The sequence below is a fragment of the Panulirus ornatus genome, chromosome 17 (genome assembly GCF_036320965.1).
Source record: "Panulirus ornatus isolate Po-2019 chromosome 17, ASM3632096v1, whole genome shotgun sequence".
NCBI classification, from domain to species: Eukaryota; Metazoa; Arthropoda; class Malacostraca; order Decapoda; family Palinuridae; genus Panulirus; species Panulirus ornatus.
Window position 1 is genome coordinate 45629883 of NC_092240.1, and position 18319 is coordinate 45648201.

Genomic DNA, 18319 nt, shown 5'->3' on the forward strand with positions numbered 1-18319 from the left:
GGGGGAGGGGCTGTCATATCATGTGTGGCGGGGTGGTGATGGGAATGAATAAGGGCAGACAATATGAATTATGTACATGTGTATAGAAGTATATGCCTGAGTGTTTATATATATGTATACATTGAGATGTATAGGTATGTATATGTGCATGTGTGGACGTGTATGTATATACATGTGTATGTGGGTGGGTTGGGCCATTCTTTTGTCTGTTTCCTTGCACTACCTCGCTAACGCGGGAGACAGCAACAAAGTATAATAAATGAATGAAAAAATAAATAAGATGGAGTATATAATGAGAAAATATAATGGAGAAACATTGAAAATATAATATGTAGGGCATGTGTACGAGTAGGAAGAGAGGAAAGTGATTGGTTCTCAGTGAATGTCGGTTTGTGGCAGGGTTGCGTGATGTCTCCATGGTTGTTTAATTGGTTTATGGATGAAGTTGTTAGGTAGGTGAATGCATGAGTTTTGGAGAGAGGGGTAAGTATGCAGTCTGTTGTGGATGAGAGGGCTTGGGAAGTGAGTCAGTTGTTGTTTGCTGATGATACAGTGCTGATGGCTGATTTGGGTGAGAAACTGCAAAAGCTGATGACTGAGTTTGGTGAAGTGTGTGAAAGAAGAAAGCTGAGAGTAAATGTGAATAAGGGCAAGGTTGTTAGGTTCATTAGGGTTGAAGGACAGGTCAATTGGGAGGTAAGTTTGAATGGAGAAAAACTGGAGGAAGTGAAGTGTTTTAGATATCTGGGAGTGGATTTGGCAGTGGAGTCATAAGGTGGGAGGGGGCAAAAGTTCTGGGACTGTTGAAAAATGTGTGGAAGGCGAGAACATTACTCGGAAAGCAAAAATGGGTATGTTTGAACGATTATTGGTTCCAACAATGTTATATGGTTGTGAGGTATGGGCTATAAATAGGGTTGTGTGGAGGAAAGTGGATGTGTTGGAAATGAGATATTTGAGGACAATATGTGGTGTGAGGTGGTTTGATCAAGTAAGTAATGAAAGGGTAAGAGAGATGTGTGGTAATAAAAAGAGTGTGGTTGAGAGAGCAGAAGAGGATGTATTGAAATGGTTTGGTCACATGAAGTGAATAGGTGAAGAAAGATTGACAAAGAGGATATATGTGTCAAAGATGGAGGGAAGGAAAAGTGGGAGACCAAATTGGAGGTGGAAGGATGGAGTGAAGAAGATTTTGAGTGATCAGGGCCTGAACATGCAGGAGGGTGAAAGGCATGCAAGGAATAGAGTGAATTGGAACAATGTGGTATACTTGGGTCGACGTGCTGTCAATGGATTGAACTAGGGCATGTGAAGTGTCTGGGGTAAACCATGGAATGTTTTGTGGGGCCTGGATGTGGAAAGGGAGCTATGGTTTCAGTGCATTATACATGACAGCCAGAGACTGAGTGTGAACGAATATGGCCTTTGTTGTCTTTTCCTAGCGCTACCTCGCGTGTGTGCGGGGGGAGGGGATTGTCATTTCATGTGTGGTAGTTTGGCGACGGGAATGAATAAAGGCAGCAAGTATGAATTATGTACATGTGTATATATGTATACGTTGAAATGTATAGGTATGTATATGTGTGTGTATGTATATACATTTGTATGTGGGTGAGTTGAGCCATTCTTTAGTCTGTTTCCTTGCACTACCTCATTAACACGGGAGATAGCGACAAAGTATAATAGAATAAGAAAATATATTTATAAGTAATAAAGTAGAACACTTACAGTGCTGAAAAGTAGAAGAGAAATGGAAAATAAAGGCCATGAGAATCATACAGTATAATCAGACAGATGCTTTTCATAGGTACCACTTAATGTGAAGAAGTAGTACAGTTATCTATAAATTATAAAAGGAATGGATGAAAGCGATGATAAGTATGTAATTTTCCTTTAAGTAGTCACAAAATTGATTCTAAAAGAAATGAACATAAAACATAGTAAAGAAAAATAACATTCACTAAAACTATGTCTGCTACTCCAGCAAAAGAGGGGAGTTGTGAGACTGATCATAAATTTTGCATTTAAATGAATGACTTTGAAAGTCTGCCTTTAAATGAGTGTTCAAAAGTTCACACCTGGAAGACTGAAAGTTCGCTTTTAAATGACAGTGTTAAAAAATTCACACCAAAAAGACGAAGTGTTAAAGCTGTAGCACTTAACTTGATTGACCCAACATTCACCAACTACATTGGAAATACAATTACTGAGGAAACAGCCACAGAAACAAAAAACTTCACCTACATTATCTAGTTTAGGTGAGGTCCATTAAACATCATTCACTGTGGATTCTTGTCAGTTAAACTGTCGAACATAATCACTTCACACCCTCCTTTGCCCTCAACTTTCTGGCGGTGGAGTAATTGTGATATTGTAAAAGTGGTGATAAGAGTGGTGGTGGCATAATGGTAGTGTAAGAAGTTTTGATGTAAAAGACCAAGTGTTAGCGATGGGTGATCTAAATGCAAAGATAAGAAATGTGTCAGTTTAGAGTATAATTGGGGTGCATGGATATTCAGTGTTATTAATGGAAATGACGAGGAGCTGGTGGGATTTTATGCTGAAAATGGACTGATGATTGGGAATATTTGGTTTAAAAAGAGGGATATACACAATTATAGGTATGTGAGTTGGAGAGATGGTCATTGGGCATTATTAGATTACACATTAATTGATATGTGTGTAAAAGAAAGACTTTTGGATGTAAAGGAGCCCAGAGGAGCAGCTGGTGGGATGTCTGATCACTATTTTGCGAAAGCAAGGAAAAAGATTTGTAGAGGATTTCATAAAAGATTAAAGAAATGTCAAGGAGAAGAGAGTGGTGAGAGTAAGTGAACTTGGAAAAAAGACTTGTATGAAGAAATACCAGGAGAGATTGCATGTACAATGGCAAAAGGTGAGAGTAAAAGAAGCAAGGGAAGTGGGTGAGGAATGGGTGAGGGAAGCAGTGATGGTATGTGAAAGAGATGCATGTGGCAGGCAAAAGGTTGGAGTAGGGCAGATCAGAAAAGATAGTGAGTGGTGGGATGAAGAAGTAAAGTTGCTGTTGAAAGAGAAAAGAGGGGCATTTGGGTGGTACTTAAACGAGAAGAGTGCAAGTGATTGGGAGATGTGTGAAGGAAAGTGGCAGGAGGTTAAGAAGGTGCAGGAGTTGAAAAACAGGGCAAATGGGAATTGGGTGAGTTAGAACCAGTAAATTTTAGGGAGAGTAAAACGATGTTTTGGAAGGAGGTAAATATTGTGCAAAAGACAAGAACAAGTGGGAACATTGATGAAGGGGAAATGACGAGAGGTAATGATGAAGTGAGGAGGAGATGGAGTGAGTATTTCGAAGGATTGTCAAATGCGTTTGATGATAGAGTGAGTGATGTAGGGTGTTTTGGTTTGGCTGATATGCAGAGTGAGAGTCATGAAGAGTGGTTTGGTGCTGAAAGCCTTGCATAAGATGAAATGCAGCAAGGCAGCTGGAGTGGATGGTATTGCAGCAGAATCTATTAAGAAAGGGATGACTGTTTTGTCAATTGGTTGGTAAGGATATTCAGTGTGTTTATGGATCATGGTGAGGTGTCTGAGGATTGATGGGATGCATGTATAGTGCCATTGTATAAAGGGAAGGGAGATAGAAGTGAGTGCTCAAACTAAAGGATTATAAGTATGTCGGGTATACTTGGTATGTCATATGGGAGGGTAATGATTAAGAGGGTAAAGGCATGTACAAAGCATCAGACTAGGGAGGAACTGTGTGGTTTCATAAGTGGTAGAGTATGTGTGGATCAGGTGTTTGCTTTAAAGAATATGTGACAAATATTTAGAAAAATAGATAGATTTGTACGTGGCATTTTTGGAGACTGCACATGATAGGGTTGACTGAGATGCACTGTGGAAGGTCTTGAATATATATGGTATCAGAATAATCCTGCTAGAAGTGTTGAGAAGTTTTTAACAAGGGTGTAAGGCCTGTGTATAAGTCAGAAGGGAGGAGAGTGAATGGTTCCAAGTGAAGGTTAGTCTAAGGCAGGGTTGGATGATGTCACCATTGTTGTTCAATTTGTTTATGGATGGAGTGGTGAGGGAGGTTAATCCAAGAGTCTTGGAGAAAAGGGCAACTTTGCTGTCTATGGGGTATGAGAGGGCCTGGGAATTGAGTCAGCTGTTGTCTGCTGATGATATAGCACTGGTGGCAGATTCAAAAATAATCTACAGAAAGTGTTGACTGAGTTTGCAAGAGTGTGAGAAAGAAGAAAGCTGAGAGTGGATCTGAACAAAAGCAAGGTTATTAGGTTCAGCAGGGTTGAGGGAGAGGTTAGTTTGGATGTGAGTTTGAATGGAGAAGAATTGGAGGAAGTAAGGTGTTGTAGATAGCAAGGAGTGGAAATGGAAGTGAATGAAATCATGGATGCAGAAGTTAGTCATAGGGTGGATGAGGGGGCTAAGGTTCTGGGAGCACTGAAGAAAGTGTGGAAAGAGAGAATATTATTTGGAAGGGCAGAAATGGGCATGTTTGAAGGAACAGTAATTGCAAAGATATTTTATGGATGCAAGACATGGGCTATAGTATAGATAGGGTTTTGTGGAGGAGGGTGGATGAGTTATGAGAAAATTATGTAACTGAAGCAACTGATCAAGTGACTGAAAACTCAGCTCTACAGCCACATTGGATTCTAGCCATCCCTCTAAAGAAGATGAAAGAAACAACTGCCAAATCTCTTACAATTCTGCAGAGACAAAGCACAGACCAAACAAGCACAGCAAACTTATACAAAATGGCATACATAATACCAGTACACAAAGGAAGATAGAAGTTACTGCTGCAACAATACAGACCACGTAGCCTAACTTCGCACAAAAACAAAGTAATTGAGAGGGTAATTTAAAAAATATTTACTGGAACATCTTGTTTCACACAGAGTCATTGATGAAGGACAGCACGCTTTTATCTCAGGTAAAAGTACGTTATCACAGCTACTCACCCATTATAATGATATTTGCAAAAGTTTGATGGATGGGAAAAAATAAACAGTTTTCCTTGATTTTGCAAAAGCATTTGACAAACTATGGAATGTCACTAAAGAAAGTGGCAAATATAACTATTAAGGAAAAATAGGAAATGGATTAAACAACTTCTAGCCAACAGAATATTCAGAGTAGTTGTATATGGAAACTTTTTTCATACATATTCGCCATTTCTCATGTTAGCTAGATAACATCATGAAACAGGTGAGTGAGCCTTGGAGGAAAAAATCTTCACTTGGCCCTCTTCTGTGTTCCTTCATTTGGAAAAGTGAAACAGGAGAGGAGGGTTTCCAGTCCCCCGCTTCTATCCCTTTTAGTCACCATCTACAACATGCAGGGAATACATGCACTGTCTGGGGTACTGTCAGGAACAGTTCTGGTCAAAAATTTATTTGTAGTCACTATCTTGGACACAGATGAGGAGGCAAGAAAAAATGCAGTCAGAAGTGTCACAAATGACATGAAAGTAGAACAAAGAATAATGTGGAAGATAAAGAAAAACTTCAAAGAGACCTGAATAATATCTGCAGATGGGCTGATGAGAACTTAATGAAATTTGATGAGAAATTTGAATATATTAGTGATAGTACAGCTCATGCTATTGCAGCACTTACAGAGGACCTACAGGAAAAGTAAATAAAGAAGCAAATGTCAGAGATTTGGGGAGTAATTATCAGTGGAAAACTTGAATTCAAGAAACATATTGAAAAGATGATGCTTTCAAGCCAAATAATGAGTGGAATGATGTTAAGAACATTTACTACAAGAGACAAACACATATTGATAAAAATGTTTATTGTATATATGAATAGTAGACTCAGGTTGGGGTGTCTAAATGTGTGTGGATGTAACCAAGATGTGAAAAAAGGAGAGATAGGTAGTATGTTTGAGGAAAGGAACCTGGATATTTTGGCTCTGAGTGAAACGAAGCTCAAGGGTAAAGGGGAAGAGTGGTTTGGGAATGTCTTGGGAGTAAAGTCAGGGGTTAGTGAGAGGACAAGAGCAAGGGAAGGAGTAGCAGTACTCCTGAAACAAGAGTTGTGGGAGTATGTGATAGAATGTAAGAAAGTAAATTCTCGATTAATATGGGTAAAACTGAAATTTGACGGAGAGAGATGGGTGATTATTGGTGCATATGCACCTGGGCATGAGAAGAAAGATCATGAGAGGCAAGTGTTTTAGGAGCAGCTGAATGAGTGTGTTAGTGGTTTTGATGCACGCAACCGGGTTATAGTGATGGATGATTGGAATGCAAAGGTGAGTAATGTGGCAGTTGAGGGAATAATTGGTATACATGGGGTGTTCAGTGTTGTAAATGGAAATGGTGAAGAGCTTGTAGATTTATGTGATGAAAAAGGACTGGTAATTGGGAATACCTGGTTTAAAAAGCGAGATATACATAAGTATACGTATGTAAGTAGGAGAGATGGCCAGAGAGCATTATTGGATTACGTGTTAATTGACAGGCATGCGAAAGAGAGACTTTTGGATGTAAATGTGCTGAGAGGTGCAACTGGAGGGATGTCTGATCATTATCTTGTAGAGGCTAAGGTGAAGATTTGTATGGGTTTTCAGAAAAGAAGAGTGAATGTTGGGGTGAAGAGGATGGTGAGAGTAAGTGAGCTTGGGAAGGAGACTTGTGTGAGGAAGTACCAGGAGAGACTGAGTACAGAATGGAAAAAGGTGAGAACAATGGAAGTAAGGTGAGTGGGGGAGGAATGGGATGTATTTAGGGAATCAGTGATGGATTGCGCAAAAGATGCTTGTGGCATGAGAAGCGTGGGAGGTGGGTTGATTAGAAAGGGTAGTGAGTGGTGGGATGAAGAAGTAAGATTATTAGTGAAAGAGAAGAGAGAGGCATTTGGACGATTTTTGCAGGGAAAAAATGAAATTGAGTGGAGTGGAGATCTATAAAAGAAAGAGACAGGAGGTCAAGAGAAAGGTGCAAGAGGTGAAAAAGAGGGCAAATGAGAGTTGGGGTGAGAGAGTATCATTAAATTTTAGGGAGAATAAAAAGATGTTCTGGAAGGAGGTAAATAAAGTGCGTAAGACAAGGGAACAAATGGGAACTTCAGTGAAGGGCGCTAATGGGGAGGTGATAACAAGTAGTGGTGATGTGAGAAGGAGATGGAGTGAGTATTTTGAAGGTTTGTTAAATGTGTTTGATTATAGAGTGGCAGATATAGGGTGTCTTGGTCGAGGTGGTGTGCAAAGCGAGAGGGTTGGGGAAAATGATTTGGTAAACAGAGAAGAAGTAGTAAAAGCTTTGCGGAAGATGAAAGCCGGCAAGGCAGCAGGTTTGGATGGTATTGCAGTGGAATTTATTAAAAAAGGGGGTGACTGTATTGTTGACTGGTTGGTAAGGTTATTTAATGTATGTATGACTCATGGTGAGGTGCCTGAGGATTGGCAGAATGCATGCATAGTGCCATTGTACAAAGGCAAAGGGGATAAGAGTGAGAGCTCAAATTTCAGAGGTATAAGTTTGTTGAGTATTCCTGGTAAATTATATGGGAGGGTATTGATTGAGAGGGTGAAAGCATGTACAGAGCATCAGATTGGGGAAGAGCAGTGTGGTTTCAGAAGTGGTAGAGGATGTGTGGATCAGGTGTTTGCTTTGAAGAATGTATGTGAGAAATACTTAGAAAAGCAAATGGATTTGTATGTAGCATTTATGGATCTGGAGAAGGCATATGATAGAGTTGATAGAGATGCTCTGTGGAAGGTATTAAGAATATATGGTGTGGGTGGCAAGTTGTTGGAAGCAGTGAAAAGTTTTTATCGAGGATGTAAGGCATGTGTACGTGTAGGAAGAGAGGAAAGTGATTGGTTCTCAGTGAATGTAGGTTTGCGGCAGGGGTGTGTGATGTCTCCATGGTTGTTTAATTTGTTTATGGATGGGGTTGTTAGGGAGGTGAATGCAAGAGTTTTGGAAAGAGGGGCAAGAATGAAGTCTGTTGTGGATGAGAGAGCTTGGGAAGTGAGTCAGTTGTTTTTCGCTGATGATACAGCGCTGGTGGCTGATTCATGTGAGAAACTGCAGAAGCTGGTGACTGAGTTTGGTAAAGTGTGTGAAAGAAGAAAGTTAAGAGTAAATGTGAATAAGAGCAAGGTTATTAGGTACAGTAGGGTTGAGGGTCAAGTCAATTGGGAGGTAAGTTTGAATGGAGAAAAACTGGAGGAAGTAAAGTGTTTTAGATATCTGGGAGTGGATCTGGCAGCGGATGGAACCATGGAAGCAGAAGTGAATCATAGGGTGGGGGAGGGGGTGAAAATCCTGGGAGCCTTGAAGAATGTGTGGAAGTCAAGAACATTATCTCGGAAAGCAAAAATGGGTATGTTTGAAGGAATAGTGGTTCCAACAATGTTGTATGGTTGCAAGGCGTGGGCTATGGATAGAGTTGTGTGCTGGAGGGTGGATGTGCTGGAAATGAGATGTTTGAGGACAATGAGTGGTGTGAGGTGGTTTGATTGAGTAAGTAATGTAAGGGTAAGAGAGATGTGTGGAAATAAAAAGAGCGTGGTTGAGACAGCAGAAGAGGGTGTTTTGAAATGGTTTGGGCACATGGAGAGAATGAGTGAGGAAAGATTGACCAAGAGGATATATGTGTCGGAGGTGCAGGGAACGAGGAAGTGGGAGACCAAATTGGAGGTGGAAAGACAGGAGTGAAAAAGATTTTGAGTGATCAGGGCCTGAACATGCAAGAGGGTGAAAGGCGGGCAAGGAATAGAGTGAATTGGATCGATGTGGTATACCGGGGTTGACGTGCTGTCAGTGGATTGAATCAGGGCATGTGAAGCGTCTGGGGTAAACCATGGAAAGCTGTGTGGGGCCTGGATGTGGAAAGGGAGCTGTGGTTTCAGGCATTAGTGCATGACAGCTAGAGACTGAGTGTGAACGAATGAGGTCTTTGTTGTCTTTTCCTAGCGCTACCCCGCACACATGAGGGGGGAGGGGGATGGTATTCCATGTGTGGCGAGGTGGTGATGGGAATGAATAAAGGCAGACAGTGTGAATTGTGTGCATGGGTATATATGTATGTGTGTGTGTGTGTATATATATGTGTACATTGAGATGTATAGGTATGTATATTTGCGTGTGTGGACGTGTGTGTATATACATGTGTATGGGGGTGGGTTGGGCCATTTCTTTCGTCTGTTTCCTTGCGCTACCTCGCAAATGCGGGAGACAGCGACAAAGCAAAATAAATGAATAAATATAAATAGTAAACTTGTGTTGTATGCCCACCAGTAAAACAAACTGAAATAAACAAGACAGAAAAAAATAGATTGAATCAAACAAGAAAGAGGGAATACAGAGACATTTTGCAATAAGATAAATGGAATGAGGAATATAGATTATATGACCAACTAAAAGAACTAGAGCTTTACAGTCCTGAATGTTGGAGAGAAAGCTACACAATAATATGTGCTTGGCAACAAGTTGGGGTATAAAGCATGTTCTGAACTTGTAAACAATCAGACAAGGATGATATAGAATCATTAAGTCTAGAGTAATTCCTGGAAACATACCAGGAATACATAAGAGAAAGATACAAGAATGCTCAGAAAGAAAACTGGAACAATTATTTAATGCAATACATTCCAGAAGAGATTAGACTGGATGAAGACAATACTGGATGAGTGAAGAATAGATAAATATGCCAAAGGAGTAGGTGCTGAAAAAATAGCATTATACAATCAAGCATGACAAGTCAGGGGATGAGGTGGGTGGTCAAGAAGAGCGCCATTTGTCAACATACTAGTCAAATTGTGAGTGGAATGCATTAACCCTGCCACTACGGCAAAATCTCATTATAGATACAAGAAGGTAGGTACACTATACATACACCATTTCTGCCCCCTTTGTGTCCTCTGACTACGCTATTATTTTATATTCCCTTAGTAATGCCAACTTTTGCACTTTGGTAGTGTTCAAGAATTATCCTGTGCTGCTCCTTTACTGACTTTCCCTGGAATATGTACTGCTTTTCTTGTGAGGATGCCTTGTGCTGTGCTGATCACCCAGCAGAAGGTATCTTTGCTAGGATGGAGTCCTGCAGCCTGTCTTCTAAATCTTTTCACCTCAATTGTGGCTTAATCACTCCTGCTCTGATGCCTGTGGCATCAGGGACAATGTTCTTTCCACTTTCATTTCTGCTTGAAACCATAACAAAGCTATTCTTAGCAAAGACAAGCATATTTTCATGAAAAGAAAGTGCAAAGACTTCACTTATGATGATAAATATTGTCCTCAACCAAAAACATCTCTGACAACTATAATTCAACCTTGCCTCCTCTCTTATGACCTAATCAATATATTGCTAACTCTCCATTCATTGAATCCACTTTTTTTTTCTTTATTTCTTTTATCTCAACTTTGGATGAATTGGCATTTAATCCTCCTCCTACTGAATCTATGATATCTCCTATATTCTCCTTGTGAAGGTTCTTCCAATTATTCCCCTAGCTCCAAGTGAACAAGGCATATGGCTCAGATGGTATACCTCCTTGAGTTCTAAGGGAGTGTTCCTCTGAGCTAACACCAAGCTGTGCTCAACTATTGTCCCTCCATCTAAAAACCCAGACTTTTCCTTCTTCTTGGAAGCATGTCATGGTGCAGCTAATCCCTAAGAAATTAGGGATGGGCTTATTACCCTATTGCTCACAGTCTTGCTGTCTCCAAAGCCTATGAAACTCATAAACTCTTACCTAGAATCACATTCCCTTCTTTCAGATCACCAGTTCTAGATCTACCAGTGGGCTTTCCAGTGTGATTGGTGAAACTATTCTCTTAACCCTCAACACCTCCAAAGCATTTGGACGTGGCATAAGTCTTTGCTTTTTAAACTCCTTTTTGTTTCTCTGCTTCTCTCTGTTCTCTTATGCATAGTGTCCTCTGTGGCTGTTCCATTGCATCAGTAGTCAGTGGAGCAACTTCCTTGGAGTTCTATCATATCATTTGGTCTCTTTTTTTTCTATCAATATGTGATGTCTCTTCCACTTCAAATTCTGTTCACTTTCATTCTGATAATATCAAATTAATTACTTCACCTCACTTTTCTTCAGTTCTTCCTTTTAATATTCATTGTCTTTCTTATACTGATCACATTTCCTCTCATTTTAAACCTGTGCAACATCTCAGAGCGGGGAAGCAGTAACTTTTAGATTTAATGGTGCTGGGATACAATTTTTCCTTATATCTCTGTCTAGGATTCATTAGTTACAGTCTTTTAAATTTCAAAACACTACAAATCAACCTTATAATAACATAAACATGTTGGGCATAACCACACACACACACACATCCTTCCTGGAAGCCCCACATAAACAGCATCACAAAGTTTACATCCCAAAAGCAGGGAGTGGTGTCATAAGCATATTTTCTTGTAAGCACTTATTTCATATCTATTGGGCTTTTATTTTCCCAAGTATGGAATACTGCTCACAAATCTGGGGTAACTCATTTTCTATCTCTTTATTAACTAGAGTCAAATAAAAAACCTTCTATCTCTTTCATTCTCCTGGCATCACCTTCTTCAACCTTCCCTTTCCACACACCACAGTGCTGCTGCTCTCTCCCAGTTCAGTAGGTATTACTTTGGCCATTGTTCTCATGAGATGTCTACATGTGACCTTAACATATTTAAGTTTGCATTTATGACATGTTTGGCTGATGCTTCCCACAGTTTCTGTGTGGAGACCAGCTGCTCAGGGATTGGCTTTTATAGTTTCCTTCCCTCAGACAGCGTAGCAGGGAAATTCATATCCCTTTTCTTTTTCCCTCTACAAGCAACTGCTGAGCCTAGATTCTGTTTTTTGTTTTCCACTTTTTTTGTTTACCCAACATGGCCTTCAGTAGGGAATTTAAGCTTATTTCCATGTTGGTCACTTAAAAAAATATAATTTTGTATGTAGCAATGAAGTTACTTGGTTATTGTGTTTATGAAAACATAACAATGAATAATGCAAAATTATAAGTACATAAATAATTACAAAAAGTCGACCATAAACAAGAAATCTGACAAGGCGGTGGGTTTCGATAGTATTGCAGTGGAATTCATTAAAAAGGGGGGGGGGGTGACTGTGTTGTTGATTTCTTGGTAAGGCTATTCAGTTCAGTGTATGTATGGACCATGGTGAAGTGCCTGAGGATGGGCAGAATGCATGCATAGTGCCATTGTTCAAAGGCAAAGGGGATAAAGGTGAGTGTTCAAACTACAGAGGCATAAATTTGTTGAGTATTCCTGGGAAATTATATGGGAGGGTATTAAGCGAGATGGTGAAGGCATGTACAGGGCATCAGATTGGAGAAGAGCAGTGTGGTTTCAGAAGTGGTAGAGGATGTGTGGTTCAGGTGTTTGCTTTGAAGAATGTATGTGAGAAATACTTAGAAAAACAGATGGATTTGTATGTAGCATTTATGGATCTGGAGATGGCATATGATAGGGTTCATCGAGATACTTTGAGGAAGGTTTTAAGAGTATATGGTGTCGAAGGTAAGTTGCTATAAGCACTGAAGAGTTTTTACCAAGGATGTAAGGCATGTGTACGAGTAGGAAGAGAGGAGAGTGATTGGTTCCCATTGAATGTCGGTTTGTGGCAGGAATGTGTAATGTCCCCATGGTTGTTTAATTTGTTTATGGATGGGGTGGTTAGGGAGGTAAATGCAAGAGTTTTGGAGAGAGGGTTGAGAATGCAGTCTGCTGTGGATGAAGGAGCCTGGGAAGTGAGTCAGTTGTTTGCTGATGATACAGCTCTGATGGCTGATTTGGGTGAGAAACTGCAGAAGTTGGTGAGTGAGTTTGGAAAAGTGTGTGAAAGGAGAAAGTTTAGAGTAAATGTGAATAAGAGCTAAGTTATTAGGTTCAGTAGGGTTGAGGGACAAGTTAATTGGGGCGTAAGATTGAATGAAGAAAAGTTAGAGGAAGTGAAGTGTTTTAGATATCTGGGAGTGGACTTAGCAGCAGATGGAACCATGGATGTGGCAGTAAGTCACAGGGTGGGGGAGGGGGCGAAGGTTCTAGGAGCAATGAACGTGTGGAAGGAAAGAACGTTATCTCAGAGCTAAAATGGGTATGTTGTGATCACTCACCTTTATCCCTCTGCCTTTGTACATTGGCACTATGCATGCATTTCGCCAATTCTCAGGCACTTCATATATATATATATATATATATATATATATATATACATATATATATATATATATATATATATATATATATATATATATATATATATATATATATATATATATTTTTTTTGTCGCTGTCTCCCGTGTTTGCGAGGTAGCGCAAGGAAACAGACGAAAGAAATGGCCCAACCCACCCCCATACACATGTATATACATACGTCCACACACACAAATATACATACCTACACAGCTTTCCATGGTTTACCCCAGACGCTTCACATGCCTTGATTCAATCCACTGACAGCACGTCAACCCCGGTATACCACATCGCTCCAATTCACTCTATTCCTTGCCCTCCTTTCACCCTCCTGCATGTTCAGGCCCCGATTACACAAAATCTTTTTCACTCCATCTTTCCACCTCCAATTTGGTCTCCCTCTTCTCCTCGTTCCCTCCACCTCCGACACATATATCCTCTTGGTCAATCTTTCCTCACTCATTCTCTCCATGTGTCCAAACCATTTCAAAACACCCTCTTCTGCTCTCTCAACCACGCTCTTTTTATTTCCACACATCTCTCTTACCCTTACGTTACTTACTCGATCAAACCACCTCACACCACACATTGTCCTCAAACATCTCATTTCCAGCACATCCATCCTCCTGCGCACAACTCTATCCATAGCCCACGCCTCGCAACCATACAACATTGTTGGAACCACTATTCCTTCAAACATACCCATTTTTGCTTTCCGAGATAATGTTCTCGGCTTCCACACATTCTTCAAGGCTCCCAGAATTTTCGCCCCCTCCCCCACCCTATGATCCACTTCCGCTTCCATGGTTCCATCCGCTGCCAGATCCACTCCCAGATATCTAAAACACTTCACTTCCTCCAGTTTTTCTCCATTCAAACTCATCTCCCAATTGACTTGACCCTCAACCCTACTGTACCTAATAACCTTGCTCTTATTCACATTTACTCTTAACTTTCTTCTTTCACACACTTTACCAAACTCAGTCACCAGCTTCTGCAGTTTCCCACATGAATCAGCCACCAGCGCTGTATCATCAGCGAACAACAACTGACTCACTTCCCAAGCTCTCTCATCCCCAACAGACTTCATACTTGCCCCTCTTTCCAAAACTCTTGCATTCACCTCCCTAACAACCCCATCCATAAACAAATTAAACAACCATGGAGACATCACACACCCCTGCCGCAAACCTACATTCACTGAGAACCAATCACTTTCCTCTCTTCCTACACGTACACATGCCTTACATCCTCGATAAAAACTTTTCACTGCTTCTAACAACTTGCCTGCCACACCATATATTCTTAATACCTTCCACAGAGCATCTCTATCAACTCTATCATATGCCTTCTCCAGATCCATAAATGCTACATACAAATCCATTTGCTTTTCTAAGTATTTCTCACATACATTCTTCAAAGCAAACACCTGATCCACACATCCTCTACCACTTCTGAAACCACACTGCTCTTCCCCAATCTGATGCTCTGTACATGCCTTCACCCTCTCAATCAATACCCTCCCATATAATTTACCAGAAATACTCAACAAACTTATACCTCTGTAATTTGAGCACTCACTCTTATCCCCTTTGCCTTTGTACAATGGCACTATGCACACATTCTGCCAATCCTCAGGCACCTCACCATGAGTCATACATACATTAAATAACCTTACCAACCAGTCAACAATACAGTCACCCCCTTTTTTAATAAATTCCACTGCAATACCATCCAAACCTGCTGCCTTGCCGGCTTTCATCTTCCGCAAAGCTTTTACTACCTCTTCTCTGTTTACCAAATCATTTTCCCTAACCCTCTCACTTTGCACACCACCTCGACCAAAACACCCTATATCTGCCACTCTATCATCAAACACATTCAACAAACCTTCAAAATACTCACTCCATCTCCTTCTCACATCACCACTACTTGTTATCACCTCCCCATTTGCACCCTTCACTGAAGTTCCTTGTCTTGCTCCTTGTCTTACGCACTTTATTTACCTCCTTCCAGAACATCTTTTTATTCTCCCTAAAATTTAATGATACTCTCTCACCCCAACTCTCATTTATATATATATATATATATATATATATATATATATATATATATATATATATATATATATATATATATATATATATATATATATATTTGGATATTTACATGAGCGGGGGGCTGGAAATCCTCCCCTCTTGTTTTTTTTTTATTTCTCCAAAAGAAGGAGCAGAGAAGGGGGCCAGGTGAGGATATTCTTCAAAGGCCCAGTCTTCTGTTCTTAGCGCTACCTCGCTAATGCGGGAAATGGCGAATAGTATGAAAGAAAGAAAGATTTACATATGTATCGCTACCTCGCCAATGCAGGAAATGGCGAATAGTATGAAAGAAAAAAGAAAGATATATATGTATATGTTGGAATGTATATGTGCATGTGTGGACGTTTAAGTATATTCATATGTATGTGGGTGGGTTAGGCCATTCCTCGTCTGTTTCCTAGCGCTACCTCACTAACGCTGGAGACAGCAGTTAAGTATAATAAATAAATAAAGGTGGAGTGAGCATTTTGAAGGTTTGTTGAATGTGTTTGATGATAGAGTGGCAGATATAGGGTGTTTTGGTCAAGGCGGTGTGCGAAGTGAGAGAGTCAGGGAGAATGGTTTGATAAACAGAGAAGAGGTAGTGAAAGCTTTAAGGAAGATGAAAGCCGGCAAGGTGGCAGGTTTTGATGGTAATGTAGTGGAATCTATTAAAAAAGGGGTGACTGTGTTGTTGATTGCTTGGTAAGGATATTCAATGTATGTATGGTTCATGGTGAAGTGTCTGAGGAACGGCAGAATGCATGCATAGTGCCATTGTACAAAGGCAAAGGGGATAAAGGTGAGTGTTCAAACTATAGAGGTTTAAATTTGTTGAGTATTCCTCAGAAATTATATGGGAGAGCATTGACTTAGAGGGTAAAGGCATGTACAGAGCATCAGACTGGGGAAGAGCAGTGTGGTTTCAGAAGTGGTAAAGAATGTGTGGATCAGGAGTTTGCTTTGAAAATTGTATGTGAGAATACTTAGAAAAACAGATGGATTTGTATGTAGCATTTATGGATCTGGAGAAGGCATATGATAGGGTTGATAGAGATGCTTTGTGGAAGGTATTAAGAGTATGTGGTGTAGGAGATAAGTTGCTGGAAGCAGTGAAAAGTTTTTATCAAGGATGTAAGGCATGTGTACGAGTAGGAAGAGAGGAAAGTGATTGGTTCCCAGTGAATATCAGTTTGCAGCAGGGGTGTGTGATGTCTCCATGGTTGTTTAATTTGTTTATGGATGAGGTGGTTAGGGAGGTGAATGCAAGAGTTTTGGAGGGGCAAGTATGCAGACTGTTGCGGATGAGAGGGCTTGGGAAGTTAGTCAGTTGTGTTCACTGATGATACAGCACTGTTGGCTGATTCAGGTGAGACACTGCAGAAGTTGGCGACTGAGTTTGGTAAAGTGTGTGAAAGAAGAAAGCTGAGAGTAAAAGTGAGTAAGAGTAAGGATATTATTAGGTTTAGTACGGTTGAGGGACAAGGTAATTGAGAAATAAGTTTCAGTGGAGAAAAACTGGAGGAAATGAAGTGGTTTAAATATCTGAGAGTGGATTTAGCTGCAGATGGAACCATGGAGGCGGAAGTGAGTCACAGGTTGGGGGAGGGAGCGAAGGTTCTGGGAGTGTTGAAGAATGTGTGGAAGGAAAGAACGTTATCTCGGAGCAAAAATGGATATGTTTAAAGGAATAGTGGTTCCAAAAATGTTGTATGGTTGCAAGGCATGGGCTATAGATAGAGTTGTGCAGAAAAGGGTGGATGTGTTGGAAATGTTTGAGGACAATATGTGTTGTGAGGTGGTTTGATCGCGTAAGTAATGAAAGGGTAAGAGAGATGTGTGGTAATAAAAAGAGTGTGGTTAAGAGACCAGAGGAGGGTGTGTTGAAATGGTTTGGTCACATGAAGAGAATGAGTAAGGAAAGATTGACAAAGAGGATAAATGTGTCAAAGGTAGAGGGAATGAGGAGAAGCGGCTTGTGGCATCAGAAAGGTGGGAGGTGGGCAGATTAGAAAGGGTAGTGAGTGGTGGGATGAAGAAGTAAAATTGTTAGTGAAAAAGAAGAGAGGCATTTGGATGATTTTTGCAGGGAAATAGTGCTAATGACTGAAAGATGTATAAAAGAAAGAGGCAGGAGGTCAAGAGAAAGGTGCAAGAGGTGAAAAAGAGGGCAAATGAGAGTTGGGATGAGAGAGTATTGTTAAATTTTAGGAAGGAGGTAAATAAAGTGCATAAGACAAGAGAACAAATGGGAACATCAGTGAAGGGGGCTAATGGGGGAGGTAATAACAAGTAGTGAGAAGGAGATGGAGTGAGTATTTTAAAGGTTTGTGGAATATGTTTGATGATAGAGTGGCAGATATAGAGTGTTTTGGTCGAGGTGGTGTGCGAAGTGAGAGGGTCAGGGAGAATGGTTTGGTAAAAGAGAATTCTCACTTTGAAGCAAGAAAATGTGGGTACACCCACATTTCTAGGAGAACAAGGTGCTCAGAACACATGATCAGGTGGCTGCTTCCTCCAACACCTCATCAGTGTTTCACCTCATTCAGGAGATCAAGACCCTATGGTACCAAAACATGGACTAAGAATACTCAAGAAACCATGCCACTTTCATGCCCTGACATCTATGATGGTAATCAAGGCTAAAGGAGAGATGATAAAGTAATATAATGTAAGATTGACATTTCCTTTGAAAATGTATGTGGAAGTGGACAAGGTTTTCTCGCAGACACTAAAAGTAAGCTTAGAGAAAAGACTTGTGTGAAGAAATACCAGGAGACATTGAGTGCAGAATGACAAAAGGTGAGAGTAAATGGAGCTATGGAAGTGGGGTGAGGAATGGGAAGTATTAAGGGAAGCAGTGATGGCAAAGCAGTAATGGCATGTGCAAAAGATACATGTTGCACGTATAAGGTAGGAGATGGGCGTGTTAGAAAGGGTAATGAGTGATGGAATGAGGAAGTAAAGTTGCTAGTGAAAGAGTTAGAAGAGGTATATGGGCAGTACTTACAAGGAAGGAGAGCAAGTGAATAGATGTATGAGAGAAAGTGGCAT